General features: G+C 44.8%; 41 non-coding genes across 41 annotated transcripts; 13 read left to right on the top strand and 28 right to left on the bottom strand.

The window, feature by feature from the left end:
* Positions 1-35: 35 nt before the first annotated feature.
* On the bottom strand, positions 36-117 carry trnas-uga (transfer RNA serine (anticodon UGA)). Its single transcript has one exon. It is a non-coding gene; the product is annotated as a tRNA-Ser (tRNA).
* Positions 118-700: 583 nt separating this feature from the next.
* On the bottom strand, positions 701-773 carry trnam-cau (transfer RNA methionine (anticodon CAU)). Its single transcript has one exon. It is a non-coding gene; the product is annotated as a tRNA-Met (tRNA).
* A 763-nt stretch (positions 774-1,536) lies between these two features.
* On the top strand, positions 1,537-1,608 carry trnad-guc (transfer RNA aspartic acid (anticodon GUC)). The gene has a single exon. It is a non-coding gene; the product is annotated as a tRNA-Asp (tRNA).
* Positions 1,609-2,012: 404 nt separating this feature from the next.
* Positions 2,013-2,094, bottom strand: trnas-uga (transfer RNA serine (anticodon UGA)). Its single transcript has one exon. It is a non-coding gene; the product is annotated as a tRNA-Ser (tRNA).
* Positions 2,095-2,677: 583 nt separating this feature from the next.
* Positions 2,678-2,750, bottom strand: trnam-cau (transfer RNA methionine (anticodon CAU)). Its single transcript has one exon. It is a non-coding gene; the product is annotated as a tRNA-Met (tRNA).
* A 763-nt stretch (positions 2,751-3,513) lies between these two features.
* On the top strand, positions 3,514-3,585 carry trnad-guc (transfer RNA aspartic acid (anticodon GUC)). Its single transcript has one exon. It is a non-coding gene; the product is annotated as a tRNA-Asp (tRNA).
* Positions 3,586-3,989: 404 nt separating this feature from the next.
* trnas-uga (transfer RNA serine (anticodon UGA)) lies at positions 3,990-4,071 on the bottom strand. The gene has a single exon. It is a non-coding gene; the product is annotated as a tRNA-Ser (tRNA).
* Positions 4,072-4,654: 583 nt separating this feature from the next.
* trnam-cau (transfer RNA methionine (anticodon CAU)) lies at positions 4,655-4,727 on the bottom strand. Its single transcript has one exon. It is a non-coding gene; the product is annotated as a tRNA-Met (tRNA).
* Positions 4,728-5,489: 762 nt separating this feature from the next.
* trnad-guc (transfer RNA aspartic acid (anticodon GUC)) lies at positions 5,490-5,561 on the top strand. Its single transcript has one exon. It is a non-coding gene; the product is annotated as a tRNA-Asp (tRNA).
* Positions 5,562-5,965: 404 nt separating this feature from the next.
* Positions 5,966-6,047, bottom strand: trnas-uga (transfer RNA serine (anticodon UGA)). The gene has a single exon. It is a non-coding gene; the product is annotated as a tRNA-Ser (tRNA).
* Positions 6,048-6,630: 583 nt separating this feature from the next.
* Positions 6,631-6,703, bottom strand: trnam-cau (transfer RNA methionine (anticodon CAU)). The gene has a single exon. It is a non-coding gene; the product is annotated as a tRNA-Met (tRNA).
* Positions 6,704-7,466: 763 nt separating this feature from the next.
* On the top strand, positions 7,467-7,538 carry trnad-guc (transfer RNA aspartic acid (anticodon GUC)). Its single transcript has one exon. It is a non-coding gene; the product is annotated as a tRNA-Asp (tRNA).
* A 404-nt stretch (positions 7,539-7,942) lies between these two features.
* On the bottom strand, positions 7,943-8,024 carry trnas-uga (transfer RNA serine (anticodon UGA)). Its single transcript has one exon. It is a non-coding gene; the product is annotated as a tRNA-Ser (tRNA).
* A 583-nt stretch (positions 8,025-8,607) lies between these two features.
* Positions 8,608-8,680, bottom strand: trnam-cau (transfer RNA methionine (anticodon CAU)). The gene has a single exon. It is a non-coding gene; the product is annotated as a tRNA-Met (tRNA).
* A 763-nt stretch (positions 8,681-9,443) lies between these two features.
* On the top strand, positions 9,444-9,515 carry trnad-guc (transfer RNA aspartic acid (anticodon GUC)). The gene has a single exon. It is a non-coding gene; the product is annotated as a tRNA-Asp (tRNA).
* A 404-nt stretch (positions 9,516-9,919) lies between these two features.
* Positions 9,920-10,001, bottom strand: trnas-uga (transfer RNA serine (anticodon UGA)). Its single transcript has one exon. It is a non-coding gene; the product is annotated as a tRNA-Ser (tRNA).
* A 583-nt stretch (positions 10,002-10,584) lies between these two features.
* trnam-cau (transfer RNA methionine (anticodon CAU)) lies at positions 10,585-10,657 on the bottom strand. Its single transcript has one exon. It is a non-coding gene; the product is annotated as a tRNA-Met (tRNA).
* A 763-nt stretch (positions 10,658-11,420) lies between these two features.
* trnad-guc (transfer RNA aspartic acid (anticodon GUC)) lies at positions 11,421-11,492 on the top strand. Its single transcript has one exon. It is a non-coding gene; the product is annotated as a tRNA-Asp (tRNA).
* Positions 11,493-11,896: 404 nt separating this feature from the next.
* On the bottom strand, positions 11,897-11,978 carry trnas-uga (transfer RNA serine (anticodon UGA)). Its single transcript has one exon. It is a non-coding gene; the product is annotated as a tRNA-Ser (tRNA).
* A 583-nt stretch (positions 11,979-12,561) lies between these two features.
* Positions 12,562-12,634, bottom strand: trnam-cau (transfer RNA methionine (anticodon CAU)). Its single transcript has one exon. It is a non-coding gene; the product is annotated as a tRNA-Met (tRNA).
* A 762-nt stretch (positions 12,635-13,396) lies between these two features.
* Positions 13,397-13,468, top strand: trnad-guc (transfer RNA aspartic acid (anticodon GUC)). The gene has a single exon. It is a non-coding gene; the product is annotated as a tRNA-Asp (tRNA).
* A 404-nt stretch (positions 13,469-13,872) lies between these two features.
* On the bottom strand, positions 13,873-13,954 carry trnas-uga (transfer RNA serine (anticodon UGA)). The gene has a single exon. It is a non-coding gene; the product is annotated as a tRNA-Ser (tRNA).
* A 583-nt stretch (positions 13,955-14,537) lies between these two features.
* On the bottom strand, positions 14,538-14,610 carry trnam-cau (transfer RNA methionine (anticodon CAU)). Its single transcript has one exon. It is a non-coding gene; the product is annotated as a tRNA-Met (tRNA).
* A 762-nt stretch (positions 14,611-15,372) lies between these two features.
* On the top strand, positions 15,373-15,444 carry trnad-guc (transfer RNA aspartic acid (anticodon GUC)). Its single transcript has one exon. It is a non-coding gene; the product is annotated as a tRNA-Asp (tRNA).
* Positions 15,445-15,848: 404 nt separating this feature from the next.
* trnas-uga (transfer RNA serine (anticodon UGA)) lies at positions 15,849-15,930 on the bottom strand. The gene has a single exon. It is a non-coding gene; the product is annotated as a tRNA-Ser (tRNA).
* Positions 15,931-16,513: 583 nt separating this feature from the next.
* On the bottom strand, positions 16,514-16,586 carry trnam-cau (transfer RNA methionine (anticodon CAU)). The gene has a single exon. It is a non-coding gene; the product is annotated as a tRNA-Met (tRNA).
* A 763-nt stretch (positions 16,587-17,349) lies between these two features.
* trnad-guc (transfer RNA aspartic acid (anticodon GUC)) lies at positions 17,350-17,421 on the top strand. The gene has a single exon. It is a non-coding gene; the product is annotated as a tRNA-Asp (tRNA).
* A 404-nt stretch (positions 17,422-17,825) lies between these two features.
* Positions 17,826-17,907, bottom strand: trnas-uga (transfer RNA serine (anticodon UGA)). The gene has a single exon. It is a non-coding gene; the product is annotated as a tRNA-Ser (tRNA).
* Positions 17,908-18,490: 583 nt separating this feature from the next.
* On the bottom strand, positions 18,491-18,563 carry trnam-cau (transfer RNA methionine (anticodon CAU)). Its single transcript has one exon. It is a non-coding gene; the product is annotated as a tRNA-Met (tRNA).
* A 763-nt stretch (positions 18,564-19,326) lies between these two features.
* Positions 19,327-19,398, top strand: trnad-guc (transfer RNA aspartic acid (anticodon GUC)). Its single transcript has one exon. It is a non-coding gene; the product is annotated as a tRNA-Asp (tRNA).
* Positions 19,399-19,802: 404 nt separating this feature from the next.
* On the bottom strand, positions 19,803-19,884 carry trnas-uga (transfer RNA serine (anticodon UGA)). Its single transcript has one exon. It is a non-coding gene; the product is annotated as a tRNA-Ser (tRNA).
* Positions 19,885-20,467: 583 nt separating this feature from the next.
* On the bottom strand, positions 20,468-20,540 carry trnam-cau (transfer RNA methionine (anticodon CAU)). Its single transcript has one exon. It is a non-coding gene; the product is annotated as a tRNA-Met (tRNA).
* Positions 20,541-21,303: 763 nt separating this feature from the next.
* On the top strand, positions 21,304-21,375 carry trnad-guc (transfer RNA aspartic acid (anticodon GUC)). Its single transcript has one exon. It is a non-coding gene; the product is annotated as a tRNA-Asp (tRNA).
* A 404-nt stretch (positions 21,376-21,779) lies between these two features.
* trnas-uga (transfer RNA serine (anticodon UGA)) lies at positions 21,780-21,861 on the bottom strand. Its single transcript has one exon. It is a non-coding gene; the product is annotated as a tRNA-Ser (tRNA).
* Positions 21,862-22,444: 583 nt separating this feature from the next.
* On the bottom strand, positions 22,445-22,517 carry trnam-cau (transfer RNA methionine (anticodon CAU)). The gene has a single exon. It is a non-coding gene; the product is annotated as a tRNA-Met (tRNA).
* A 763-nt stretch (positions 22,518-23,280) lies between these two features.
* trnad-guc (transfer RNA aspartic acid (anticodon GUC)) lies at positions 23,281-23,352 on the top strand. Its single transcript has one exon. It is a non-coding gene; the product is annotated as a tRNA-Asp (tRNA).
* Positions 23,353-23,756: 404 nt separating this feature from the next.
* Positions 23,757-23,838, bottom strand: trnas-uga (transfer RNA serine (anticodon UGA)). The gene has a single exon. It is a non-coding gene; the product is annotated as a tRNA-Ser (tRNA).
* A 583-nt stretch (positions 23,839-24,421) lies between these two features.
* trnam-cau (transfer RNA methionine (anticodon CAU)) lies at positions 24,422-24,494 on the bottom strand. Its single transcript has one exon. It is a non-coding gene; the product is annotated as a tRNA-Met (tRNA).
* Positions 24,495-25,257: 763 nt separating this feature from the next.
* On the top strand, positions 25,258-25,329 carry trnad-guc (transfer RNA aspartic acid (anticodon GUC)). The gene has a single exon. It is a non-coding gene; the product is annotated as a tRNA-Asp (tRNA).
* Positions 25,330-25,733: 404 nt separating this feature from the next.
* On the bottom strand, positions 25,734-25,815 carry trnas-uga (transfer RNA serine (anticodon UGA)). Its single transcript has one exon. It is a non-coding gene; the product is annotated as a tRNA-Ser (tRNA).
* Positions 25,816-26,398: 583 nt separating this feature from the next.
* Positions 26,399-26,471, bottom strand: trnam-cau (transfer RNA methionine (anticodon CAU)). Its single transcript has one exon. It is a non-coding gene; the product is annotated as a tRNA-Met (tRNA).
* Between the last annotated feature and the right edge of the window lie 630 nt (positions 26,472-27,101).

The raw sequence follows: 27,101 nt of genomic DNA, 5'->3' as shown, positions 1-27,101 counted from the left end.
CACTCTCTCTTTCCACACGCCCAACAAGACACTCACGCTGCAAGCAGGAGTCGAACCTGCGCGGGGAAACCCCATTGGATTTCAAGTCCAACGCCTTAACCTTTCGGCCATCGCAGCTCGGCGGAGCGAGAGTAACATAGAGATCAATTCCTTGGACTTCCTCAAGCTCAATGATGAGTGCACAAGTGTCATTGCTTCTGAGTTGCAAATGGCTTGAGAAGAAAATTCAAATAAATGAATCTCCATAAGTCTACTCACTATTAACTTCAAGCTGGTACCAATTCCAGGTGATCAGGTATTCAAAAGCGTGTCATCAAAAGTGAATCAAAAAGAATCAAAAGTGAAAAGTGTCCGACGTGGTCCATTATTCTGTGTTGGCACCACGACACTGCAGTTTGATCTGGGAGCGAACATGCTCCAAAGAGGCAGCTTGATGTCTCAGTAGAGGTGTCAATACAGACGCCATCAAGATATTGACTGAACGGTCAGTGGAGAGAATTGAATTGGATGCAACACAACTTGCTGTGTACACGCGAATTTACAAAAGAAAAAGCACAGCTTGAATCAACTAGGGATGACCTGTAAGAGTCATGTGCCAATACTATTTTCAGGTAGGGGGTGTGCTCAGCATGCGAGTGAATAAGGAAAGAGCGTTTGAGCATCTTTTGGGGGCTCGTCAATCTTTTCAAATAGCTTCTGCTGCCCCGTGTGAGGGTCGAACTCACGACCTTCAGATTATGAGACTGACGCGCTACCTACTGCGCTAACGAGGCTAGGAAAGAAGAAGCGAGGCTGAGGAAGAACTAACAAAGCTGGAGAAAAAATGTATCCGCCCCCAATTCACTCCTTGGAGCATGGCGGCAAGTGCACCTGCAGCAACTAATTACTGCCAACAACAGCTAACAAACAACAAGGTTAGCACAAGAAGCCTGGAATTAACCAGAATCTGAGGCCAACGTAATTAAACTCTAATCCTACCCTAACCAATCACAGGATGTTCCAAGAGTAGACAAACAACGCACACAAACAAAAAAAAAAACAAAAATACCACCAAAATACAAGTACAAACGACACCTACCTCATGAAGGTATGAAGTGAAGCTTTCTCTGGAGTGCTTTTAGTAGATGCAAAGCAGTAATGTGTGCCAAGAAATTCAGAACTTGCATGTGGGAAAGAGAGAAATGCAAAATCTCAGTTGATCTAAGATGGATATTGCAGTTCGGTACAATGCACTGGAATACGAAGACAAAATGAATTGCCAATGTAGCTAAAGCCAATTTTGCAGCAAATGGTTTGCATGACTTAACTAGGAAGGCAGATGAATCAAACTTGTAGGTCACCAAGATTCTTTGAGTTTTTCCTATCATAAGTCCACAAACTGACGATGGTAAAAGAGGAGTGGCAACAGTGAGTCAATATCACCACAATGTGTTCTTTTTACCACCTCCTTGCAGGCACAATGATTCAGAGTACTTTAAAATCAAGGGGACAAGTGCACGTCACCTGACTCAGCATCACTGCGAGACACAGCACGTGTCCTCGTTAGTATAGTGGATAGTATCTCCGCCTGTCACGCGGAAGACCGGGGTTCGATTCCCCGACGGGGAGACCCTCTTTTAGCGCAAGGCGGAGCAACCAGTGACCGGCCATGAAAGAATGTGGCACTTTTTCTTTTACCTGAAACAAGACATCGCTATGTTGCATGAAGATCTTTGGATGAAGCACCTGTGAGTGCGAGCTCTCCCCACTGGTGGCATAAGGTCTCATCACAAATCACATTAGAGAGGCAAGTTAATCCTCTACGCTGCAAGAGACCCCACTGCATTTCCATGCCAACACATTGTAACGACGAAGCAGCCATTTGTAACTCAATTCCTGGGACTATTTCAGGATCAGTTAGGACTGCTAAAGTTTGGCAGCACAAAGTTGCAAATGGCATGAGAAGCATATTTAAAACTGGCTAGCAGGAAGAGAGCACACTCTCTCTTTCCACACGCCCAACAAGACACTCACGCTGCAAGCAGGAGTCGAACCTGCGCGGGGAAACCCCATTGGATTTCAAGTCCAACGCCTTAACCTTTCGGCCATCGCAGCTCGGCGGAGCGAGAGTAACATAGAGATCAATTCCTTGGACTTCCTCAAGCTCAATGATGAGTGCACAAGTGTCATTGCTTCTGAGTTGCAAATGGCTTGAGAAGAAAATTCAAATAAATGAATCTCCATAAGTCTACTCACTATTAACTTCAAGCTGGTACCAATTCCAGGTGATCAGGTATTCAAAAGCGTGTCATCAAAAGTGAATCAAAAAGAATCAAAAGTGAAAAGTGTCCGACGTGGTCCATTATTCTGTGTTGGCACCACGACACTGCAGTTTGATCTGGGAGCGAACATGCTCCAAAGAGGCAGCTTGATGTCTCAGTAGAGGTGTCAATACAGACGCCATCAAGATATTGACTGAACGGTCAGTGGAGAGAATTGAATTGGATGCAACACAACTTGCTGTGTACACGCGAATTTACAAAAGAAAAAGCACAGCTTGAATCAACTAGGGATGACCTGTAAGAGTCATGTGCCAATACTATTTTCAGGTAGGGGGTGTGCTCAGCATGCGAGTGAATAAGGAAAGAGCGTTTGAGCATCTTTTGGGGGCTCGTCAATCTTTTCAAAAAGCTTCTGCTGCCCCGTGTGAGGGTCGAACTCACGACCTTCAGATTATGAGACTGACGCGCTACCTACTGCGCTAACGAGGCTAGGAAAGAAGAAGCGAGGCTGAGGAAGAACTAACAAAGCTGGAGAAAAAATGTATCCGCCCCCAATTCACTCCTTGGAGCATGGCGGCAAGTGCACTTGCAGCAACTAATTACTGCCAACAACAGCTAACAAACAACAAGGTTAGCACAAGAAGCCTGGAATTAACCAGAATCTGAGGCCAACGTAATTAAACTCTAATCCTACCCTAACCAATCACAGGATGTTCCAAGAGTAGACAAAAAACGCACACAAACAAAAAAAAAAACAAAAATACCACCAAAATACAAGTACAAACGACACCTACCTCATGAAGGTATGAAGTGAAGCTTTCTCTGGAGTGCTTTTAGTAGATGCAAAGCAGTAATGTGTGCCAAGAAATTCAGAACTTGCATGTGGGAAAGAGAGAAATGCAAAATCTCAGTTGATCTAAGATGGATATTGCAGTTCGGTACAATGCACTGGAATACGAAGACAAAATGAATTGCCAATGTAGCTAAAGCCAATTTTGCAGCAAATGGTTCGCATGACTTAACTAGGAAGGCAGATGAATCAAACCTGTAGGTCACCAAGATTCTTTGAGTTTTTCCTATCATAAGTCCACAAACTGACGATGGTAAAAGAGGAGTGGCAACAGTGAGTCAATATCACCACAATGTGTTCTTTTTACCACCTCCTTGCAGGCACAATGATTCAGAGTACTTTAAAATCAAGGGGACAAGTGCACGTCACCTGACTCAGCATCACTGCGAGACACAGCACGTGTCCTCGTTAGTATAGTGGATAGTATCTCCGCCTGTCACGCGGAAGACCGGGGTTCGATTCCCCGACGGGGAGACCCTCTTTTAGCGCAAGGCGGAGCAACCAGTGACCGGCCATGAAAGAATGTGGCACTTTTTCTTTTACCTGAAACAAGACATCGCTATGTTGCATGAAGATCTTTGGATGAAGCACCTGTGAGTGCAAGCTCTCCCCACTGGTGGCATAAGGTCTCATCACAAATCACATTAGAGAGGCAAGTTAATCCTCTAAGCTGCAAGAGACCCCACTGCATTTCCATGCCAACACATTGTAACGACGAAGCAGCCATTTGTAACTCAATTCCTGGGACTATTTCAGGATCAGTTAGGACTGCTAAAGTTTGGCAGCACAAAGTTGCAAATGGCATGAGAAGCATATTTAAAACTGGCTAGCAGGAAGAGAGCACACTCTCTCTTTCCACACGCCCAACAAGACACTCACGCTGCAAGCAGGAGTCGAACCTGCGCGGGGAAACCCCATTGGATTTCAAGTCCAACGCCTTAACCTCTCGGCCATCGCAGCTCGGCGGAGCGAGAGTAACATAGAGATCAATTCCTTGGACTTCCTCAAGCTCAATGATGAGTGCACAAGTGTCATTGCTTCTGAGTTGCAAATGGCTTGAGAAGAAAATTCAAATAAATGAATCTCCATAAGTCTACTCACTATTAACTTCAAGCTGGTACCAATTCCAGGTGATCAGGTATTCAAAAGCGTGTCATCAAAAGTGAATCAAAAAGAATCAAAAGTGAAAAGTGTCCGACGTGGTCCATTATTCTGTGTTGGCTCCACGACACTGCAGTTTGATCTGGGAGCAAACATGCTCCAAAGAGGCAGCTTGATGTCTCAGTAGAGGTGTCAATACAGACGCCATCAAGGTATTGACTGAACGGTCAGTGGAGAGAATTGAATTGGATGCAACACAACTTGCTGTGCACACGCGAATTTACAAAAGAAAAAGCACAGCTTGAATCAACTAGGGATGACCTGTAAGAGTCATGTGCCAATACTATTTTCAGGTAGGGGGTGTGCTCAGCATGCGAGTGAATAAGGAAAGAGCGTTTGAGCATCTTTTGGGGGCTCGTCAATCTTTTCAAAAAGCTTCTGCTGCCCCGTGTGAGGGTCGAACTCACGACCTTCAGATTATGAGACTGACGCGCTACCTACTGCGCTAACGAGGCTAGGAAAGAAGAAGCGAGGCTGAGGAAGAACTAACAAAGCTGGAGAAAAAATGTATCCGCCCCCAATTCACTCCTTGGAGCATGGCGGCAAGTGCACCTGCAGCAACTAATTACTGCCAACAACAGCTAACAAACAACAAGGTTAGCACAAGAAGCCTGGAATTAACCAGAATCTGAGGCCAACGTAATTAAACTCTAATCCTACCCTAACCAATCACAGGATGTTCCAAGAGTAGACAAACAACGCACACAAACAAAAAAAAAACAAAAATACCACCAAAATACAAGTACAAACGACACCTACCTCATGAAGGTATGAAGTGAAGCTTTCTCTGGAGTGCTTTTAGTAGATGCAAAGCAGTAATGTGTGCCAAGAAATTCAGAACTTGCATGTGGGAAAGAGAGAAATGCAAAATCTCAGTTGATCTAAGATGGATATTGCAGTTCGGTACAATGCACTGGAATACGAAGACAAAATGAATTGCCAATGTAGCTAAAGCCAATTTTGCAGGAAATGGTTCGCATGACTTAACTAGGAAGGCAGATGAATCAAACCTGTAGGTCACCAAGATTCTTTGAGTTTTTCCTATCATAAGTCCACAAACTGACGATGGTAAAAGAGGAGTGGCAACAGTGAGTCAATATCACCACAATGTGTTCTTTTTACCACCTCCTTGCAGGCACAATGATTCAGAGTACTTTAAAATCAAGGGGACAAGTGCACGTCACCTGACTCAGCATCACTGCGAGCCACAGCATGTGTCCTCGTTAGTATAGTGGATAGTATCTCCGCCTGTCACGCGGAAGACCGGGGTTCGATTCCCCGACGGGGAGACCCTCTTTTAGCGCAAGGCGGAGCAACCAGTGACCGGCCATGAAAGAATGTGGCACTTTTTCTTTTACCTGAAACAAGACATCGCTATGTTGCATGAAGATCTTTGGATGAAGCACCTGTGAGTGCAAGCTCTCCCCACTGGTGGCATAAGGTCTCATCACAAATCACATTAGAGAGGCAAGTTAATCCTCTAAGCTGCAAGAGACCCCACTGCATTTCCATGCCAACACATTGTAACGACGAAGCAGCCATTTGTAACTCAATTCCTGGGACTATTTCAGGATCAGTTAGGACTGCTAAAGTTTGGCAGCACAAAGTTGCAAATGGCATGAGAAGCATATTTAAAACTGGCTAGCAGGAAGAGAGCACACTCTCTCTTTCCACACGCCCAACAAGACACTCACGCTGCAAGCAGGAGTCGAACCTGCGCGGGGAAACCCCATTGGATTTCAAGTCCAACGCCTTAACCTCTCGGCCATCGCAGCTCGGCGGAGCGAGAGTAACATAGAGATCAATTCCTTGGACTTCCTCAAGCTCAATGATGAGTGCACAAGTGTCATTGCTTCTGAGTTGCAAATGGCTTGAGAAGAAAATTCAAATAAATGAATCTCCATAAGTCTACTCACTATTAACTTCAAGCTGGTACCAATTCCAGGTGATCAGGTATTCAAAAGCGTGTCATCAAAAGTGAATCAAAAAGAATCAAAAGTGAAAAGTGTCCGACGTGGTCCATTATTCTGTGTTGGCACCACGACACTGCAGTTTGATCTGGGAGCGAACATGCTCCAAAGAGGCAGCTTGATGTCTCAGTAGAGGTGTCAATACAGACGCCATCAAGATATTGACTGAACGGTCAGTGGAGAGAATTGAATTGGATGCAACACAACTTGCTGTGTACACGCGAATTTACAAAAGAAAAAGCACAGCTTGAATCAACTAGGGATGACCTGTAAGAGTCATGTGCCAATACTATTTTCAGGTAGGGGGTGTGCTCAGCATGCGAGTGAATAAGGAAAGAGCGTTTGAGCATCTTTTGGGGGCTCGTCAATCTTTTCAAAAAGCTTCTGCTGCCCCGTGTGAGGGTCGAACTCACGACCTTCAGATTATGAGACTGACGCGCTACCTACTGCGCTAACGAGGCTAGGAAAGAAGAAGCGAGGCTGAGGAAGAACTAACAAAGCTGGAGAAAAAATGTATCCGCCCCCAATTCACTCCTTGGAGCATGGCGGCAAGTGCACCTGCAGCAACTAATTACTGCCAACAACAGCTAACAAACAACAAGGTTAGCACAAGAAGCCTGGAATTAACCAGAATCTGAGGCCAACGTAATTAAACTCTAATCCTACCCTAACCAATCACAGGATGTTCCAAGAGTAGACAAACAACGCACACAAACAAAAAAAAAAACAAAAATACCACCAAAATACAAGTACAAACGACACCTACCTCATGAAGGTATGAAGTGAAGCTTTCTCTGGAGTGCTTTTAGTAGATGCAAAGCAGTAATGTGTGCCAAGAAATTCAGAACTTGCATGTGGGAAAGAGAGAAATGCAAAATCTGAGTTGATCTAAGATGGATATTGCAGTTCGGTACAATGCACTGGAATACGAAGACAAAATGAATTGCCAATGTAGCTAAAGCCAATTTTGCAGCAAATGGTTTGCATGACTTAACTAGGAAGGCAGATGAATCAAACTTGTAGGTCACCAAGATTCTTTGAGTTTTTCCTATCATAAGTCCACAAACTGACGATGGTAAAAGAGGAGTGGCAACAGTGAGTCAATATCACCACAATGTGTTCTTTTTACCACCTCCTTGCAGGCACAATGATTCAGAGTACTTTAAAATCAAGGGGACAAGTGCACGTCACCTGACTCAGCATCACTGCGAGACACAGCACGTGTCCTCGTTAGTATAGTGGATAGTATCTCCGCCTGTCACGCGGAAGACCGGGGTTCGATTCCCCGACGGGGAGACCCTCTTTTAGCGCAAGGCGGAGCAACCAGTGACCGGCCATGAAAGAATGTGGCACTTTTTCTTTTACCTGAAACAAGACATCGCTATGTTGCATGAAGATCTTTGGATGAAGCACCTGTGAGTGCGAGCTCTCCCCACTGGTGGCATAAGGTCTCATCACAAATCACATTAGAGAGGCAAGTTAATCCTCTACGCTGCAAGAGACCCCACTGCATTTCCATGCCAACACATTGTAACGACGAAGCAGCCATTTGTAACTCAATTCCTGGGACTATTTCAGGATCAGTTAGGACTGCTAAAGTTTGGCAGCACAAAGTTGCAAATGGCATGAGAAGCATATTTAAAACTGGCTAGCAGGAAGAGAGCACACTCTCTCTTTCCACACGCCCAACAAGACACTCACGCTGCAAGCAGGAGTCGAACCTGCGCGGGGAAACCCCATTGGATTTCAAGTCCAACGCCTTAACCTTTCGGCCATCGCAGCTCGGCGGAGCGAGAGTAACATAGAGATCAATTCCTTGGACTTCCTCAAGCTCAATGATGAGTGCACAAGTGTCATTGCTTCTGAGTTGCAAATGGCTTGAGAAGAAAATTCAAATAAATGAATCTCCATAAGTCTACTCACTATTAACTTCAAGCTGGTACCAATTCCAGGTGATCAGGTATTCAAAAGCGTGTCATCAAAAGTGAATCAAAAAGAATCAAAAGTGAAAAGTGTCCGACGTGGTCCATTATTCTGTGTTGGCACCACGACACTGCAGTTTGATCTGGGAGCGAACATGCTCCAAAGAGGCAGCTTGATGTCTCAGTAGAGGTGTCAATACAGACGCCATCAAGATATTGACTGAACGGTCAGTGGAGAGAATTGAATTGGATGCAACACAACTTGCTGTGTACACGCGAATTTACAAAAGAAAAAGCACAGCTTGAATCAACTAGGGATGACCTGTAAGAGTCATGTGCCAATACTATTTTCAGGTAGGGGGTGTGCTCAGCATGCGAGTGAATAAGGAAAGAGCGTTTGAGCATCTTTTGGGGGCTCGTCAATCTTTTCAAAAAGCTTCTGCTGCCCCGTGTGAGGGTCGAACTCACGACCTTCAGATTATGAGACTGACGCGCTACCTACTGCGCTAACGAGGCTAGGAAAGAAGAAGCGAGGCTGAGGAAGAACTAACAAAGCTGGAGAAAAAATGTATCCGCCCCCAATTCACTCCTTGGAGCATGGCGGCAAGTGCACCTGCAGCAACTAATTACTGCCAACAACAGCTAACAAACAACAAGGTTAGCACAAGAAGCCTGGAATTAACCAGAATCTGAGGCCAACGTAATTAAACTCTAATCCTACCCTAACCAATCACAGGATGTTCCAAGAGTAGACAAACAACGCACACAAACAAAAAAAAAAACAAAAATACCACCAAAATACAAGTACAAACGACACCTACCTCATGAAGGTATGAAGTGAAGCTTTCTCTGGAGTGCTTTTAGTAGATGCAAAGCAGTAATGTGTGCCAAGAAATTCAGAACTTGCATGTGGGAAAGAGAGAAATGCAAAATCTGAGTTGATCTAAGATGGATATTGCAGTTCGGTACAATGCACTGGAATACGAAGACAAAATGAATTGCCAATGTAGCTAAAGCCAATTTTGCAGCAAATGGTTTGCATGACTTAACTAGGAAGGCAGATGAATCAAACTTGTAGGTCACCAAGATTCTTTGAGTTTTTCCTATCATAAGTCCACAAACTGACGATGGTAAAAGAGGAGTGGCAACAGTGAGTCAATATCACCACAATGTGTTCTTTTTACCACCTCCTTGCAGGCACAATGATTCAGAGTACTTTAAAATCAAGGGGACAAGTGCACGTCACCTGACTCAGCATCACTGCGAGACACAGCACGTGTCCTCGTTAGTATAGTGGATAGTATCTCCGCCTGTCACGCGGAAGACCGGGGTTCGATTCCCCGACGGGGAGACCCTCTTTTAGCGCAAGGCGGAGCAACCAGTGACCGGCCATGAAAGAATGTGGCACTTTTTCTTTTACCTGAAACAAGACATCGCTATGTTGCATGAAGATCTTTGGATGAAGCACCTGTGAGTGCGAGCTCTCCCCACTGGTGGCATAAGGTCTCATCACAAATCACATTAGAGAGGCAAGTTAATCCTCTACGCTGCAAGAGACCCCACTGCATTTCCATGCCAACACATTGTAACGACGAAGCAGCCATTTGTAACTCAATTCCTGGGACTATTTCAGGATCAGTTAGGACTGCTAAAGTTTGGCAGCACAAAGTTGCAAATGGCATGAGAAGCATATTTAAAACTGGCTAGCAGGAAGAGAGCACACTCTCTCTTTCCACACGCCCAACAAGACACTCACGCTGCAAGCAGGAGTCGAACCTGCGCGGGGAAACCCCATTGGATTTCAAGTCCAACGCCTTAACCTCTCGGCCATCGCAGCTCGGCGGAGCGAGAGTAACATAGAGATCAATTCCTTGGACTTCCTCAAGCTCAATGATGAGTGCACAAGTGTCATTGCTTCTGAGTTGCAAATGGCTTGAGAAGAAAATTCAAATAAATGAATCTCCATAAGTCTACTCACTATTAACTTCAAGCTGGTACCAATTCCAGGTGATCAGGTATTCAAAAGCGTGTCATCAAAAGTGAATCAAAAAGAATCAAAAGTGAAAAGTGTCCGACGTGGTCCATTATTCTGTGTTGGCACCACGACACTGCAGTTTGATCTGGGAGCGAACATGCTCCAAAGAGGCAGCTTGATGTCTCAGTAGAGGTGTCAATACAGACGCCATCAAGATATTGACTGAACGGTCAGTGGAGAGAATTGAATTGGATGCAACACAACTTGCTGTGTACACGCGAATTTACAAAAGAAAAAGCACAGCTTGAATCAACTAGGGATGACCTGTAAGAGTCATGTGCCAATACTATTTTCAGGTAGGGGGTGTGCTCAGCATGCGAGTGAATAAGGAAAGAGCGTTTGAGCATCTTTTGGGGGCTCGTCAATCTTTTCAAAAAGCTTCTGCTGCCCCGTGTGAGGGTCGAACTCACGACCTTCAGATTATGAGACTGACGCGCTACCTACTGCGCTAACGAGGCTAGGAAAGAAGAAGCGAGGCTGAGGAAGAACTAACAAAGCTGGAGAAAAAATGTATCCGCCCCCAATTCACTCCTTGGAGCATGGCGGCAAGTGCACCTGCAGCAACTAATTACTGCCAACAACAGCTAACAAACAACAAGGTTAGCACAAGAAGCCTGGAATTAACCAGAATCTGAGGCCAACGTAATTAAACTCTAATCCTACCCTAACCAATCACAGGATGTTCCAAGAGTAGACAAACAACGCACACAAACAAAAAAAAAAACAAAAATACCACCAAAATACAAGTACAAACGACACCTACCTCATGAAGGTATGAAGTGAAGCTTTCTCTGGAGTGCTTTTAGTAGATGCAAAGCAGTAATGTGTGCCAAGAAATTCAGAACTTGCATGTGGGAAAGAGAGAAATGCAAAATCTCAGTTGATCTAAGATGGATATTGCAGTTCGGTACAATGCACTGGAATACGAAGACAAAATGAATTGCCAATGTAGCTAAAGCCAATTTTGCAGCAAATGGTTTGCATGACTTAACTAGGAAGGCAGATGAATCAAACTTGTAGGTCACCAAGATTCTTTGAGTTTTTCCTATCATAAGTCCACAAACTGACGATGGTAAAAGAGGAGTGGCAACAGTGAGTCAATATCACCACAATGTGTTCTTTTTACCACCTCCTTGCAGGCACAATGATTCAGAGTACTTTAAAATCAAGGGGACAAGTGCACGTCACCTGACTCAGCATCACTGCGAGACACAGCACGTGTCCTCGTTAGTATAGTGGATAGTATCTCCGCCTGTCACGCGGAAGACCGGGGTTCGATTCCCCGACGGGGAGACCCTCTTTTAGCGCAAGGCGGAGCAACCAGTGACCGGCCATGAAAGAATGTGGCACTTTTTCTTTTACCTGAAACAAGACATCGCTATGTTGCATGAAGATCTTTGGATGAAGCACCTGTGAGTGCGAGCTCTCCCCACTGGTGGCATAAGGTCTCATCACAAATCACATTAGAGAGGCAAGTTAATCCTCTACGCTGCAAGAGACCCCACTGCATTTCCATGCCAACACATTGTAACGACGAAGCAGCCATTTGTAACTCAATTCCTGGGACTATTTCAGGATCAGTTAGGACTGCTAAAGTTTGGCAGCACAAAGTTGCAAATGGCATGAGAAGCATATTTAAAACTGGCTAGCAGGAAGAGAGCACACTCTCTCTTTCCACACGCCCAACAAGACACTCACGCTGCAAGCAGGAGTCGAACCTGCGCGGGGAAACCCCATTGGATTTCAAGTCCAACGCCTTAACCTCTCGGCCATCGCAGCTCGGCGGAGCGAGAGTAACATAGAGATCAATTCCTTGGACTTCCTCAAGCTCAATGATGAGTGCACAAGTGTCATTGCTTCTGAGTTGCAAATGGCTTGAGAAGAAAATTCAAATAAATGAATCTCCATAAGTCTACTCACTATTAACTTCAAGCTGGTACCAATTCCAGGTGATCAGGTATTCAAAAGCGTGTCATCAAAAGTGAATCAAAAAGAATCAAAAGTGAAAAGTGTCCGACGTGGTCCATTATTCTGTGTTGGCACCACGACACTGCAGTTTGATCTGGGAGCGAACATGCTCCAAAGAGGCAGCTTGATGTCTCAGTAGAGGTGTCAATACAGACGCCATCAAGATATTGACTGAACGGTCAGTGGAGAGAATTGAATTGGATGCAACACAACTTGCTGTGTACACGCGAATTTACAAAAGAAAAAGCACAGCTTGAATCAACTAGGGATGACCTGTAAGAGTCATGTGCCAATACTATTTTCAGGTAGGGGGTGTGCTCAGCATGCGAGTGAATAAGGAAAGAGCGTTTGAGCATCTTTTGGGGGCTCGTCAATCTTTTCAAAAAGCTTCTGCTGCCCCGTGTGAGGGTCGAACTCACGACCTTCAGATTATGAGACTGACGCGCTACCTACTGCGCTAACGAGGCTAGGAAAGAAGAAGCGAGGCTGAGGAAGAACTAACAAAGCTGGAGAAAAAATGTATCCGCCCCCAATTCACTCCTTGGAGCATGGCGGCAAGTGCACCTGCAGCAACTAATTACTGCCAACAACAGCTAACAAACAACAAGGTTAGCACAAGAAGCCTGGAATTAACCAGAATCTGAGGCCAACGTAATTAAACTCTAATCCTACCCTAACCAATCACAGGATGTTCCAAGAGTAGACAAACAACGCACACAAACAAAAAAAAAACAAAAATACCACCAAAATACAAGGACAAACGACACCTACCTCATGAAGGTATGAAGTGAAGCTTTCTCTGGAGTGCTTTTAGTAGATGCAAAGCAGTAATGTGTGCCAAGAAATTCAGAACTTGCATGTGGGAAAGAGAGAAATGCAAAATCTCAGTTGATCTAAGATGGATATTGCAGTTCGGTACAATGCACTGGAATACAAAGACAAAATGAATTGCCAATGTAGCTAAAGCCAATTTTGCAGCAAATGGTTTGCATGACTTAACTAGGAAGGCAGATGAATCAAACCTGTAGGTCACCAAGATTCTTTGAGTTTTTCCTATCATAAGTCCACAAACTGACGATGGTAAAAGAGGAGTGGCAACAGTGAGTCAATATCACCACAATGTGTTCTTTTTACCACCTCCTTGCAGGCACAATGATTCAGAGTACTTTAAAATCAAGGGGACAAGTGCACGTCACCTGACTCAGCATCACTGCGAGACACAGCACGTGTCCTCGTTAGTATAGTGGATAGTATCTCCGCCTGTCACGCGGAAGACCGGGGTTCGATTCCCCGACGGGGAGACCCTCTTTTAGCGCAAGGCGGAGCAACCAGTGACCGGCCATGAAAGAATGTGGCACTTTTTCTTTTACCTGAAACAAGACATCGCTATGTTGCATGAAGATCTTTGGATGAAGCACCTGTGAGTGCGAGCTCTCCCCACTGGTGGCATAAGGTCTCATCACAAATCACATTAGAGAGGCAAGTTAATCCTCTACGCTGCAAGAGACCCCACTGCATTTCCATGCCAACACATTGTAACGACGAAGCAGCCATTTGTAACTCAATTCCTGGGACTATTTCAGGATCAGTTAGGACTGCTAAAGTTTGGCAGCACAAAGTTGCAAATGGCATGAGAAGCATATTTAAAACTGGCTAGCAGGAAGAGAGCACACTCTCTCTTTCCACACGCCCAACAAGACACTCACGCTGCAAGCAGGAGTCGAACCTGCGCGGGGAAACCCCATTGGATTTCAAGTCCAACGCCTTAACCTTTCGGCCATCGCAGCTCGGCGGAGCGAGAGTAACATAGAGATCAATTCCTTGGACTTCCTCAAGCTCAATGATGAGTGCACAAGTGTCATTGCTTCTGAGTTGCAAATGGCTTGAGAAGAAAATTCAAATAAATGAATCTCCATAAGTCTACTCACTATTAACTTCAAGCTGGTACCAATTCCAGGTGATCAGGTATTCAAAAGCGTGTCATCAAAAGTGAATCAAAAAGAATCAAAAGTGAAAAGTGTCCGACGTGGTCCATTATTCTGTGTTGGCACCACGACACTGCAGTTTGATCTGGGAGCGAACATGCTCCAAAGAGGCAGCTTGATGTCTCAGTAGAGGTGTCAATACAGACGCCATCAAGATATTGACTGAACGGTCAGTGGAGAGAATTGAATTGGATGCAACACAACTTGCTGTGTACACGCGAATTTACAAAAGAAAAAGCACAGCTTGAATCAACTAGGGATGACCTGTAAGAGTCATGTGCCAATACTATTTTCAGGTAGGGGGTGTGCTCAGCATGCGAGTGAATAAGGAAAGAGCGTTTGAGCATCTTTTGGGGGCTCGTCAATCTTTTCAAATAGCTTCTGCTGCCCCGTGTGAGGGTCGAACTCACGACCTTCAGATTATGAGACTGACGCGCTACCTACTGCGCTAACGAGGCTAGGAAAGAAGAAGCGAGGCTGAGGAAGAACTAACAAAGCTGGAGAAAAAATGTATCCGCCCCCAATTCACTCCTTGGAGCATGGCGGCAAGTGCACCTGCAGCAACTAATTACTGCCAACAACAGCTAACAAACAACAAGGTTAGCACAAGAAGCCTGGAATTAACCAGAATCTGAGGCCAACATAATTAAACTCTAATCCTACCCTAACCAATCACAGGATGTTCCAAGAGTAGACAAACAACGCACACAAACAAAAAAAAAACAAAAATACCACCAAAATACAAGTACAAACGACACCTACCTCATGAAGGTATGAAGTGAAGCTTTCTCTGGAGTGCTTTTAGTAGATGCAAAGCAGTAATGTGTGCCAAGAAATTCAGAACTTGCATGTGGGAAAGAGAGAAATGCAAAATCTCAGTTGATCTAAGATGGATATTGCAGTTCGGTACAATGCACTGGAATACGAAGACAAAATGAATTGCCAATGTAGCTAAAGCCAATTTTGCAGCAAATGGTTTGCATGACTTAACTAGGAAGGCAGATGAATCAAACTTGTAGGTCACCAAGATTCTTTGAGTTTTTCCTATCATAAGTCCACAAACTGACGATGGTAAAAGAGGAGTGGCAACAGTGAGTCAATATCACCACAATGTGTTCTTTTTACCACCTCCTTGCAGGCACAATGATTCAGAGTACTTTAAAATCAAGGGGACAAGTGCACGTCACCTGACTCAGCATCACTGCGAGACACAGCACGTGTCCTCGTTAGTATAGTGGATAGTATCTCCGCCTGTCACGCGGAAGACCGGGGTTCGATTCCCCGACGGGGAGACCCTCTTTTAGCGCAAGGCGGAGCAACCAGTGACCGGCCATGAAAGAATGTGGCACTTTTTCTTTTACCTGAAACAAGACATCGCTATGTTGCATGAAGATCTTTGGATGAAGCACCTGTGAGTGCGAGCTCTCCCCACTGGTGGCATAAGGTCTCATCACAAATCACATTAGAGAGGCAAGTTAATCCTCTACGCTGCAAGAGACCCCACTGCATTTCCATGCCAACACATTGTAACGACGAAGCAGCCATTTGTAACTCAATTCCTGGGACTATTTCAGGATCAGTTAGGACTGCTAAAGTTTGGCAGCACAAAGTTGCAAATGGCATGAGAAGCATATTTAAAACTGGCTAGCAGGAAGAGAGCACACTCTCTCTTTCCACACGCCCAACAAGACACTCACGCTGCAAGCAGGAGTCGAACCTGCGCGGGGAAACCCCATTGGATTTCAAGTCCAACGCCTTAACCTTTCGGCCATCGCAGCTCGGCGGAGCGAGAGTAACATAGAGATCAATTCCTTGGACTTCCTCAAGCTCAATGATGAGTGCACAAGTGTCATTGCTTCTGAGTTGCAAATGGCTTGAGAAGAAAATTCAAATAAATGAATCTCCATAAGTCTACTCACTATTAACTTCAAGCTGGTACCAATTCCAGGTGATCAGGTATTCAAAAGCGTGTCATCAAAAGTGAATCAAAAAGAATCAAAAGTGAAAAGTGTCCGACGTGGTCCATTATTCTGTGTTGGCACCACGACACTGCAGTTTGATCTGGGAGCGAACATGCTCCAAAGAGGCAGCTTGATGTCTCAGTAGAGGTGTCAATACAGACGCCATCAAGATATTGACTGAACGGTCAGTGGAGAGAATTGAATTGGATGCAACACAACTTGCTGTGTACACGCGAATTTACAAAAGAAAAAGCACAGCTTGAATCAACTAGGGATGACCTGTAAGAGTCATGTGCCAATACTATTTTCAGGTAGGGGGTGTGCTCAGCATGCGAGTGAATAAGGAAAGAGCGTTTGAGCATCTTTTGGGGGCTCGTCAATCTTTTCAAAAAGCTTCTGCTGCCCCGTGTGAGGGTCGAACTCACGACCTTCAGATTATGAGACTGACGCGCTACCTACTGCGCTAACGAGGCTAGGAAAGAAGAAGCGAGGCTGAGGAAGAACTAACAAAGCTGGAGAAAAAATGTATCCGCCCCCAATTCACTCCTTGGAGCATGGCGGCAAGTGCACCTGCAGCAACTAATTACTGCCAACAACAGCTAACAAACAACAAGGTTAGCACAAGAAGCCTGGAATTAACCAGAATCTGAGGCCAACGTAATTAAACTCTAATCCTACCCTAACCAATCACAGGATGTTCCAAGAGTAGACAAACAACGCACACAAACAAAAAAAAAAACAAAAATACCACCAAAATACAAGTACAAACGACACCTACCTCATGAAGGTATGAAGTGAAGCTTTCTCTGGAGTGCTTTTAGTAGATGCAAAGCAGTAATGTGTGCCAAGAAATTCAGAACTTGCATGTGGGAAAGAGAGAAATGCAAAATCTCAGTTGATCTAAGATGGATATTGCAGTTCGGTACAATGCACTGGAATACGAAGACAAAATGAATTGCCAATGTAGCTAAAGCCAATTTTGCAGCAAATGGTTTGCATGACTTAACTAGGAAGGCAGATGAATCAAACTTGTAGGTCACCAAGATTCTTTGAGTTTTTCCTATCATAAGTCCACAAACTGACGATGGTAAAAGAGGAGTGGCAACAGTGAGTCAATATCACCACAATGTGTTCTTTTTACCACCTCCTTGCAGGCACAATGATTCAGAGTACTTTAAAATCAAGGGGACAAGTGCACGTCACCTGACTCAGCATCACTGCGAGACACAGCACGTGTCCTCGTTAGTATAGTGGATAGTATCTCCGCCTGTCACGCGGAAGACCGGGGTTCGATTCCCCGACGGGGAGACCCTCTTTTAGCGCAAGGCGGAGCAACCAGTGACCGGCCATGAAAGAATGTGGCACTTTTTCTTTTACCTGAAACAAGACATCGCTATGTTGCATGAAGATCTTTGGATGAAGCACCTGTGAGTGCGAGCTCTCCCCACTGGTGGCATAAGGTCTCATCACAAATCACATTAGAGAGGCAAGTTAATCCTCTACGCTGCAAGAGACCCCACTGCATTTCCATGCCAACACATTGTAACGACGAAGCAGCCATTTGTAACTCAATTCCTGGGACTATTTCAGGATCAGTTAGGACTGCTAAAGTTTGGCAGCACAAAGTTGCAAATGGCATGAGAAGCATATTTAAAACTGGCTAGCAGGAAGAGAGCACACTCTCTCTTTCCACACGCCCAACAAGACACTCACGCTGCAAGCAGGAGTCGAACCTGCGCGGGGAAACCCCATTGGATTTCAAGTCCAACGCCTTAACCTCTCGGCCATCGCAGCTCGGCGGAGCGAGAGTAACATAGAGATCAATTCCTTGGACTTCCTCAAGCTCAATGATGAGTGCACAAGTGTCATTGCTTCTGAGTTGCAAATGGCTTGAGAAGAAAATTCAAATAAATGAATCTCCATAAGTCTACTCACTATTAACTTCAAGCTGGTACCAATTCCAGGTGATCAGGTATTCAAAAGCGTGTCATCAAAAGTGAATCAAAAAGAATCAAAAGTGAAAAGTGTCCGACGTGGTCCATTATTCTGTGTTGGCACCACGACACTGCAGTTTGATCTGGGAGCGAACATGCTCCAAAGAGGCAGCTTGATGTCTCAGTAGAGGTGTCAATACAGACGCCATCAAGATATTGACTGAACGGTCAGTGGAGAGAATTGAATTGGATGCAACACAACTTGCTGTGTACACGCGAATTTACAAAAGAAAAAGCACAGCTTGAATCAACTAGGGATGACCTGTAAGAGTCATGTGCCAATACTATTTTCAGGTAGGGGGTGTGCTCAGCATGCGAGTGAATAAGGAAAGAGCGTTTGAGCATCTTTTGGGGGCTCGTCAATCTTTTCAAAAAGCTTCTGCTGCCCCGTGTGAGGGTCGAACTCACGACCTTCAGATTATGAGACTGACGCGCTACCTACTGCGCTAACGAGGCTAGGAAAGAAGAAGCGAGGCTGAGGAAGAACTAACAAAGCTGGAGAAAAAATGTATCCGCCCCCAATTCACTCCTTGGAGCATGGCGGCAAGTGCACCTGCAGCAACTAATTACTGCCAACAACAGCTAACAAACAACAAGGTTAGCACAAGAAGCCTGGAATTAACCAGAATCTGAGGCCAACGTAATTAAACTCTAATCCTACCCTAACCAATCACAGGATGTTCCAAGAGTAGACAAACAACGCACACAAACAAAAAAAAAAACAAAAATACCACCAAAATGCAAGTACAAACGACACCTACCTCATGAAGGTATGAAGTGAAGCTTTCTCTGGAGTGCTTTTAGTAGATGCAAAGCAGTAATGTGTGCCAAGAAATTCAGAACTTGCATGTGGGAAAGAGAGAAATGCAAAATCTCAGTTGATCTAAGATGGATATTGCAGTTCGGTACAATGCACTGGAATACGAAGACAAAATGAATTGCCAATGTAGCTAAAGCCAATTTTGCAGCAAATGGTTTGCATGACTTAACTAGGAAGGCAGATGAATCAAACTTGTAGGTCACCAAGATTCTTTGAGTTTTTCCTATCATAAGTCCACAAACTGACGATGGTAAAAGAGGAGTGGCAACAGTGAGTCAATATCACCACAATGTGTTCTTTTTACCACCTCCTTGCAGGCACAATGATTCAGAGTACTTTAAAATCAAGGGGACAAGTGCACGTCACCTGACTCAGCATCACTGCGAGACACAGCACGTGTCCTCGTTAGTATAGTGGATAGTATCTCCGCCTGTCACGCGGAAGACCGGGGTTCGATTCCCCGACGGGGAGACCCTCTTTTAGCGCAAGGCGGAGCAACCAGTGACCGGCCATGAAAGAATGTGGCACTTTTTCTTTTACCTGAAACAAGACATCGCTATGTTGCATGAAGATCTTTGGATGAAGCACCTGTGAGTGCGAGCTCTCCCCACTGGTGGCATAAGGTCTCATCACAAATCACATTAGAGAGGCAAGTTAATCCTCTACGCTGCAAGAGACCCCACTGCATTTCCATGCCAACACATTGTAACGACGAAGCAGCCATTTGTAACTCAATTCCTGGGACTATTTCAGGATCAGTTAGGACTGCTAAAGTTTGGCAGCACAAAGTTGCAAATGGCATGAGAAGCATATTTAAAACTGGCTAGCAGGAAGAGAGCACACTCTCTCTTTCCACACGCCCAACAAGACACTCACGCTGCAAGCAGGAGTCGAACCTGCGCGGGGAAACCCCATTGGATTTCAAGTCCAACGCCTTAACCTCTCGGCCATCGCAGCTCGGCGGAGCGAGAGTAACATAGAGATCAATTCCTTGGACTTCCTCAAGCTCAATGATGAGTGCACAAGTGTCATTGCTTCTGAGTTGCAAATGGCTTGAGAAGAAAATTCAAATAAATGAATCTCCATAAGTCTACTCACTATTAACTTCAAGCTGGTACCAATTCCAGGTGATCAGGTATTCAAAAGCGTGTCATCAAAAGTGAATCAAAAAGAATCAAAAGTGAAAAGTGTCCGACGTGGTCCATTATTCTGTGTTGGCACCACGACACTGCAGTTTGATCTGGGAGCGAACATGCTCCAAAGAGGCAGCTTGATGTCTCAGTAGAGGTGTCAATACAGACGCCATCAAGATATTGACTGAACGGTCAGTGGAGAGAATTGAATTGGATGCAACACAACTTGCTGTGTACACGCGAATTTACAAAAGAAAAAGCACAGCTTGAATCAACTAGGGATGACCTGTAAGAGTCATGTGCCAATACTATTTTCAGGTAGGGGGTGTGCTCAGCATGCGAGTGAATAAGGAAAGAGCGTTTGAGCATCTTTTGGGGGCTCGTCAATCTTTTCAAAAAGCTTCTGCTGCCCCGTGTGAGGGTCGAACTCACGACCTTCAGATTATGAGACTGACGCGCTACCTACTGCGCTAACGAGGCTAGGAAAGAAGAAGCGAGGCTGAGGAAGAACTAACAAAGCTGGAGAAAAAATGTATCCGCCCCCAATTCACTCCTTGGAGCATGGCGGCAAGTGCACCTGCAGCAACTAATTACTGCCAACAACAGCTAACAAACAACAAGGTTAGCACAAGAAGCCTGGAATTAACCAGAATCTGAGGCCAACGTAATTAAACTCTAATCCTACCCTAACCAATCACAGGATGTTCCAAGAGTAGACAAACAACGCACACAAACAAAAAAAAAAACAAAAATACCACCAAAATACAAGGACAAACGACACCTACCTCATGAAGGTATGAAGTGAAGCTTTCTCTGGAGTGCTTTTAGTAGATGCAAAGCAGTAATGTGTGCCAAGAAATTCAGAACTTGCATGTGGGAAAGAGAGAAATGCAAAATCTCAGTTGATCTAAGATGGATATTGCAGTTCGGTACAATGCACTGGAATACAAAGACAAAATGAATTGCCAATGTAGCTAAAGCCAATTTTGCAGCAAATGGTTTGCATGACTTAACTAGGAAGGCAGATGAATCAAACCTGTAGGTCACCAAGATTCTTTGAGTTTTTCCTATCATAAGTCCACAAACTGACGATGGTAAAAGAGGAGTGGCAACAGTGAGTCAATATCACCACAATGTGTTCTTTTTACCACCTCCTTGCAGGCACAATGATTCAGAGTACTTTAAAATCAAGGGGACAAGTGCACGTCACCTGACTCAGCATCACTGCGAGACACAGCACGTGTCCTCGTTAGTATAGTGGATAGTATCTCCGCCTGTCACGCGGAAGACCGGGGTTCGATTCCCCGACGGGGAGACCCTCTTTTAGCGCAAGGCGGAGCAACCAGTGACCGGCCATGAAAGAATGTGGCACTTTTTCTTTTACCTGAAACAAGACATCGCTATGTTGCATGAAGATCTTTGGATGAAGCACCTGTGAGTGCGAGCTCTCCCCACTGGTGGCATAAGGTCTCATCACAAATCACATTAGAGAGGCAAGTTAATCCTCTACGCTGCAAGAGACCCCACTGCATTTCCATGCCAACACATTGTAACGACGAAGCAGCCATTTGTAACTCAATTCCTGGGACTATTTCAGGATCAGTTAGGACTGCTAAAGTTTGGCAGCACAAAGTTGCAAATGGCATGAGAAGCATATTTAAAACTGGCTAGCAGGAAGAGAGCACACTCTCTCTTTCCACACGCCCAACAAGACACTCACGCTGCAAGCAGGAGTCGAACCTGCGCGGGGAAACCCCATTGGATTTCAAGTCCAACGCCTTAACCTCTCGGCCATCGCAGCTCGGCGGAGCGAGAGTAACATAGAGATCAATTCCTTGGACTTCCTCAAGCTCAATGATGAGTGCACAAGTGTCATTGCTTCTGAGTTGCAAATGGCTTGAGAAGAAAATTCAAATAAATGAATCTCCATAAGTCTACTCACTATTAACTTCAAGCTGGTACCAATTCCAGGTGATCAGGTATTCAAAAGCGTGTCATCAAAAGTGAATCAAAAAGAATCAAAAGTGAAAAGTGTCCGACGTGGTCCATTATTCTGTGTTGGCACCACGACACTGCAGTTTGATCTGGGAGCGAACATGCTCCAAAGAGGCAGCTTGATGTCTCAGTAGAGGTGTCAATACAGACGCCATCAAGATATTGACTGAACGGTCAGTGGAGAGAATTGAATTGGATGCAACACAACTTGCTGTGTACACGCGAATTTACAAAAGAAAAAGCACAGCTTGAATCAACTAGGGATGACCTGTAAGAGTCATGTGCCAATACTATTTTCAGGTAGGGGGTGTGCTCAGCATGCGAGTGAATAAGGAAAGAGCGTTTGAGCATCTTTTGGGGGCTCGTCAATCTTTTCAAAAAGCTTCTGCTGCCCCGTGTGAGGGTCGAACTCACGACCTTCAGATTATGAGACTGACGCGCTACCTACTGCGCTAACGAGGCTAGGAAAGAAGAAGCGAGGCTGAGGAAGAACTAACAAAGCTGGAGAAAAAATGTATCCGCCCCCAATTCACTCCTTGGAGCATGGCGGCAAGTGCACCTGCAGCAACTAATTACTGCCAACAACAGCTAACAAACAACAAGGTTAGCACAAGAAGCCTGGAATTAACCAGAATCTGAGGCCAACGTAATTAAACTCTAATCCTACCCTAACCAATCACAGGATGTTCCAAGAGTAGACAAACAACGCACACAAACAAAAAAAAAAACAAAAATACCACCAAAATACAAGTACAAACGACACCTACCTCATGAAGGTATGAAGTGAAGCTTTCTCTGGAGTGCTTTTAGTAGATGCAAAGCAGTAATGTGTGCCAAGAAATTCAGAACTTGCATGTGGGAAAGAGAGAAATGCAAAATCTCAGTTGATCTAAGATGGATATTGCAGTTCGGTACAATGCACTGGAATACGAAGACAAAATGAATTGCCAATGTAGCTAAAGCCAATTTTGCAGCAAATGGTTTGCATGACTTAACTAGGAAGGCAGATGAATCAAACTTGTAGGTCACCAAGATTCTTTGAGTTTTTCCTATCATAAGTCCACAAACTGACGATGGTAAAAGAGGAGTGGCAACAGTGAGTCAATATCACCACAATGTGTTCTTTTTACCACCTCCTTGCAGGCACAATGATTCAGAGTACTTTAAAATCAAGGGGACAAGTGCACGTCACCTGACTCAGCATCACTGCGAGACACAGCACGTGTCCTCGTTAGTATAGTGGATAGTATCTCCGCCTGTCACGCGGAAGACCGGGGTTCGATTCCCCGACGGGGAGACCCTCTTTTAGCGCAAGGCGGAGCAACCAGTGACCGGCCATGAAAGAATGTGGCACTTTTTCTTTTACCTGAAACAAGACATCGCTATGTTGCATGAAGATCTTTGGATGAAGCACCTGTGAGTGCGAGCTCTCCCCACTGGTGGCATAAGGTCTCATCACAAATCACATTAGAGAGGCAAGTTAATCCTCTACGCTGCAAGAGACCCCACTGCATTTCCATGCCAACACATTGTAACGACGAAGCAGCCATTTGTAACTCAATTCCTGGGACTATTTCAGGATCAGTTAGGACTGCTAAAGTTTGGCAGCACAAAGTTGCAAATGGCATGAGAAGCATATTTAAAACTGGCTAGCAGGAAGAGAGCACACTCTCTCTTTCCACACGCCCAACAAGACACTCACGCTGCAAGCAGGAGTCGAACCTGCGCGGGGAAACCCCATTGGATTTCAAGTCCAACGCCTTAACCTCTCGGCCATCGCAGCTCGGCGGAGCGAGAGTAACATAGAGATCAATTCCTTGGACTTCCTCAAGCTCAATGATGAGTGCACAAGTGTCATTGCTTCTGAGTTGCAAATGGCTTGAGAAGAAAATTCAAATAAATGAATCTCCATAAGTCTACTCACTATTAACTTCAAGCTGGTACCAATTCCAGGTGATCAGGTATTCAAAAGCGTGTCATCAAAAGTGAATCAAAAAGAATCAAAAGTGAAAAGTGTCCGACGTGGTCCATTATTCTGTGTTGGCACCACGACACTGCAGTTTGATCTGGGAGCGAACATGCTCCAAAGAGGCAGCTTGATGTCTCAGTAGAGGTGTCAATACAGACGCCATCAAGATATTGACTGAACGGTCAGTGGAGAGAATTGAATTGGATGCAACACAACTTGCTGTGTACACGCGAATTTACAAAAGAAAAAGCACAGCTTGAATCAACTAGGGATGACCTGTAAGAGTCATGTGCCAATACTATTTTCAGGTAGGGGGTGTGCTCAGCATGCGAGTGAATAAGGAAAGAGCGTTTGAGCATCTTTTGGGGGCTCGTCAATCTTTTCAAAAAGCTTCTGCTGCCCCGTGTGAGGGTCGAACTCACGACCTTCAGATTATGAGACTGACGCGCTACCTACTGCGCTAACGAGGCTAGGAAAGAAGAAGCGAGGCTGAGGAAGAACTAACAAAGCTGGAGAAAAAATGTATCCGCCCCCAATTCACTCCTTGGAGCATGGCGGCAAGTGCACCTGCAGCAACTAATTACTGCCAACAACAGCTAACAAACAACAAGGTTAGCACAAGAAGCCTGGAATTAACCAGAATCTGAGGCCAACGTAATTAAACTCTAATCCTACCCTAACCAATCACAGGATGTTCCAAGAGTAGACAAACAACGCACACAAACAAAAAAAAAAACAAAAATACCACCAAAATACAAGTACAAACGACACCTACCTCATGAAGGTATGAAGTGAAGCTTTCTCTGGAGTGCTTTTAGTAGATGCAAAGCAGTAATGTGTGCCAAGAAATTCAGAACTTGCATGTGGGAAAGAGAGAAATGCAAAATCTCAGTTGATCTAAGATGGATATTGCAGTTCGGTACAATGCACTGGAATACGAAGACAAAATGAATTCCCAATGTAGCTAAAGCCAATTTTGCAGCAAATGGTTCGCATGACTTAACTAGGAAGGCAGATGAATCAAACCTGTAGGTCACCAAGATTCTTTGAGTTTTTCCTATCATAAGTCCACAAACTGATGATGGTAAAAGAGGAGTGGCAACAGTGAGTCAATATCACCACAATGTGTTCTTTTTACCACCTCCTTGCAGGCACAATGATTCAGAGTACTTTAAAATCAAGGGGACAAGTGCACGTCACCTGACTCAGCATCACTGCGAGACACAGCACGTGTCCTCGTTAGTATAGTGGATAGTATCTCCGCCTGTCACGCGGAAGACCGGGGTTCGATTCCCCGACGGGGAGACCCTCTTTTAGCTCAAGGCGGAGCAACCAGTGACCGGCCATGAAAGAATGTGGCACTTTTTCTTTTACCTGAAACAAGACATCGCTATGTTGCATGAAGATCTTTGGATGAAGCACCTGTGAGTGCAAGCTCTCCCCACTGGTGGCATAAGGTCTCATCACAAATCACATTAGAGAGGCAAGTTAATCCTCTACTCTGCAAGAGACCCCACTGCATTTCCATGCCAACACATTGTAACGACGAAGCAGCCATTTGTAACTCAATTCCTGGGACTATTTCAGGATCAGTTAGGACTGCTAAAGTTTGGCAGCACAAAGTTGCAAATGGCATGAGAAGCATATTTAAAACTGGCTAGCAGGAAGAGAGCACACTCTCTCTTTCCACACGCCCAACAAGACACTCACGCTGCAAGCAGGAGTCGAACCTGCGCGGGGAAACCCCATTGGATTTCAAGTCCAACGCCTTAACCTCTCGGCCATCGCAGCTCGGCGGAGCGAGAGTAACATAGAGATCAATTCCTTGGACTTCCTCAAGCTCAATGATGAGTGCACAAGTGTCATTGCTTCTGAGTTGCAAATGGCTTGAGAAGAAAATTCAAATAAATGAATCTCCATAAGTCTACTCACTATTAACTTCAAGCTGGTACCAATTCCAAGTGATCAGGTATTCAAAAGCGTGTCATCAAAAGTGAATCAAAAAGAATCAAAAGTGAAAAGTGTCCGACGTGGTCCATTATTCTGTGTTGGCACCACGACACTGCAGTTTGATCTGGGAGCGAACATGCTCCAAAGAGGCAGCTTGATGTCTCAGTAGAGGTGTCAATACAGACGCCAACAAGGTATTGACTGAACGGTCAGTGGAGAGAATTGAATTGGATGCAACACAACTTGCTGTGTACACGCGAATTTACAAAAGAAAAAGCACAGCTTGAATCAACTAGGGATGACCTGTAAGAGTCATGTGCCAATACTATTTTCAGGTAGGGGGTGTGCTCAGCATGCGAGTGAATAAGGAAAGAGCGTTTGAGCATCTTTTGGGGGCTCGTCAATCTTTTCAAAAAGCTTCTGCTGCCCCGTGTGAGGGTCGAACTCACGACCTTCAGATTATGAGACTGACGCGCTACCTACTGCGCTAACGAGGCTAGGAAAGAAGAAGCGAGGCTGAGGAAGAACTAACAAAGCTGGAGAAAAAATGTATCCGCCCCCAATTCACTCCTTGGAGCATGGCGGCAAGTGCACCTGCAGCAACTAATTACTGCCAACAACAGCTAACAAACAACAAGGTTAGCACAAGAAGCCTGGAATTAACCAGAATCTGAGGCCAACGTAATTAAACTCTAATCCTACCCTAACCAATCACAGGATGTTCCAAGAGTAGACAAACAACGCACACAAACAAAAAAAAAAACAAAAATACCACCAAAATACAAGTACAAACGACACCTACCTCATGAAGGTATGAAGTGAAGCTTTCTCTGGAGTGCTTTTAGTAGATGCAAAGCAGTAATGTGTGCCAAGAAATTCAGAACTTGCATGTGGGAAAGAGAGAAATGCAAAATCTCAGTTGATCTAAGATGGATATTGCAGTTCGGTACAATGCACTGGAATACGAAGACAAAATGAATTGCCAATGTAGCTAAAGCCAATTTTGCAGCAAATGGTTTGCATGACTTAACTAGGAAGGCAGATGAATCAAACTTGTAGGTCACCAAGATTCTTTGAGTTTTTCCTATCATAAGTCCACAAACTGACGATGGTAAAAGAGGAGTGGC

Source organism: Brachyhypopomus gauderio, chromosome 3 (genome assembly GCF_052324685.1).
Source record: "Brachyhypopomus gauderio isolate BG-103 chromosome 3, BGAUD_0.2, whole genome shotgun sequence".
NCBI classification, from domain to species: domain Eukaryota; kingdom Metazoa; phylum Chordata; class Actinopteri; order Gymnotiformes; family Hypopomidae; genus Brachyhypopomus; species Brachyhypopomus gauderio.
Note: the sequence above shows the minus strand (reverse complement) of the source record. Positions and strands in the feature narration are given on the sequence as shown.